Consider the following 1,025-nt stretch of genomic DNA (forward strand, 5'->3'; position numbering starts at 1 on the left):
GATTAGACATATTTACAGAAGCAAAATATACATCTAAGTAATATAATACAGTAATTTGGCATAATATAATGTAGATGTGCTGGAAACATCAGATCAGGGCAGGTTGAGAGTTTTCTCTTGTATGGTGACAGGTAGACACATATTGAGCAGTAAACACACAGTAGTTCTTCTGTTCTCCTAACAGATATGGCAGTTTTGCTCTCTCTCTCTCGCTCTCTCTCTCGCATGCTCTCTCTCTCTCTCTCTCTCTCTCTCTCTCTCTCTCTCGCTCAGGTAGATATGTGGGGGCATCTTAGAACGAGCCGTTTTAGGGGGCATGGTAGAGTCTTAACTTTGATAAAGAATATCTCTTTGGCTTTGAGACTTTAGTCTTTGCAACTTCAGGGATCTTATCTATGCACAATCAGCTTGTAACACTCCAAAGAGAAAGGAAAACTTGAAATCGCATCATATAACCTTTAAAAAAAAAAAAAAAAAGGAAAATACGGTTACTTTGTTCCATAATCTAGTGAGTCAACCCCTTGTATACTGTATACATAAGCAGGTACCTTTTAGAACGGCAACTGAAATATATACAATGTACAATACGGTCTCAGAAAACAAATACAGAATTTGGCTACTACTTTTTCAAAAAATAATTATATGTACCATTTATCTGTATGTACCTTTAAGGTACTAATATTCACCTTTAGGTGTAAATAAGGTACAAAATACGTTCACCAAAGCTGCATTTATTTGATAAATATACAGTGAAAAACAGTAATATTGTGAAATCTTTTATTAAAAATAAAACATTTGTTTTAAATTTTTTTAAATATAATTTTAATATTTAATGATAATGACAAATTTTTAAGCAATGATTATACCAGTCTTCAGCGTCACATGATCCTTTAGAAGTCATTCTGATGTGCCGATTTGGCACTCAATAAATATTTCTTATTATGTGTTAAAAACAGTTGTTCTGCTTAATGGTTTGTGCAAATGCTGATAAAATTTAAATCTTGTGTAGCGTGTATATATATATA

The 1,025-nt window shown here is 32.6% G+C and overlaps 1 protein-coding gene across 2 annotated transcripts in view; it reads left to right on the top strand.

Moving 5' to 3' along the window:
• Positions 1 to 1,025, top strand: part of LOC107601253 (protein kinase C beta type) — a 150,474-nt gene that overhangs the window by 73,019 nt on the left and 76,430 nt on the right. The window lies entirely within an intron of this gene.

Source organism: Sinocyclocheilus grahami, unplaced genomic scaffold (assembly GCF_001515645.1).
Source record: "Sinocyclocheilus grahami isolate Dianchi unplaced genomic scaffold, SAMN03320097.WGS_v1.1 scaffold302.1, whole genome shotgun sequence".
NCBI lineage: Eukaryota > Metazoa > Chordata > Actinopteri > Cypriniformes > Cyprinidae > Sinocyclocheilus > Sinocyclocheilus grahami.